Below are 1,553 nucleotides of genomic sequence, written 5' to 3'. Positions count from 1 at the left end.
ACAATTAAGTCCAGAAAGCCATTCAGCTACTGGGCAACAAACTGTCTCCAATAGAAGCCTGGATACAGGCCAAGGTAAATGTGCTTCAGGCTAAAGGGAAGAGAAAGAGAAAAATTGAAGGTTCAGACCACAGGGCAATGTAGACCTGGCAATTATGCCAGGGGGTCTCCAAAGAGGAGACTAATGGCTAAGGGCAAGCAAACTAATGGCTTAGATAAGATGGTTCAATACCTGAGTAAATAGGGCTAGAAGATTAACTCCAACATGAAGCAGGGGCCAGCCAACCAAGGCAAGTTCTGGGGAACTATTAGGGGCTGAACTGCTAAATTCATATGTTGAAGCTCTAATCCCCATTGTCAACAGAATGCACTTGGAAATAGAGCCTGTAGTGGGGTGATTAAAACGATGCTGTTAGGGTGGGCCCTAATCCAATCTGACTGGCATCCTTTTAAGAAGAAACAATTTGCTGGGCGCAGTGGCTCACGCCTGTAATCCCAGCACTTTGGGAGGCCAAGGCGGGCGGATCACGAGGTCAGGAGTTCGAGACCAGCCCGACCAACGTGGTGAAACCCCGTCTCTACTAAAAGTACAAAAATTAACAGGGTGTGGTGGTGTGCACCTGTAATCCCAGCTACTCAGGAGGCTGAGGCAGGAGAACCCAGGAAGCAGAGGTTGCAGTGAGCTGAGATCACGCCACTCCACTCTAGCCTGGCCAACAGAGCGAGACTCTGTCTCAAAAAAAAAAAAAAAAAAAAAAAAGACAATTTGAGGCTGGACATAGTGGCTCATGCCTGTAGTCCCAACACTTTGGGAGGCCAAGGCAGGCCAATCACTTGAGCCTGGGAGTTCAAGACCAGCCTGGGTAAAACGGTAAAACACTGTCTCTACAAAAATACAAAAATTATATGGGTGTGGTGGCATGTGCCTGTAGTCCCAGCTACTCGGGAGGCTGAGGTAGGAGGATTGCTTGAGCCTGGGAGGTTCAGGCTGCAGTGAGCCATGATCATGCCATTGTACTCCAGCCTGGGTGACAGAGCAAGACCTTGTTTCTAAAAAAAAAAAAAAAAAATTGAAAATAGGAGTGTGAGAGAATGAACTTCTGCTGTTTAAACCACACAGTGTGGTTTACACAAACCTGCCTGTGGCAGGCCTCACAGACTAATGTAGGAACCACGTGGGCTGATCCTCAGAGAACAATACTGGAAACTGTTGAAGGAAAACTGTCAGCCTCGAGACCTCCAGCAAACAAAAAGGAGGCACAGCATCTAATGGGACTATTTGGGTATGGGAGGCAGCTCCTACCTCCCATGGGGACCCTGCTCAACCCATTTCATAAGATCTCTCACAAGGCAGCCACCTTTGAATGGCACCCTGACCAATGACAGGCCCTAGAAACTATTTAACAAGTTGTATAGACTTCTGCTGGGGCCATCAGCCCTAATGAGCTATTTGAACTACACGTGTCAGTGACTGACAATTATGCAGACTGGAGACTGTGGCAAAAGGCACCCTGGGGTTTTGGTACAGCATGTGGCTGACGCTGCCACCCAGTA

The sequence above is a fragment of the Papio anubis genome, chromosome 17 (genome assembly GCF_008728515.1).
Source record: "Papio anubis isolate 15944 chromosome 17, Panubis1.0, whole genome shotgun sequence".
Taxonomy (NCBI): Eukaryota; Metazoa; Chordata; class Mammalia; order Primates; family Cercopithecidae; genus Papio; species Papio anubis.
Note: the sequence above shows the minus strand (reverse complement) of the source record.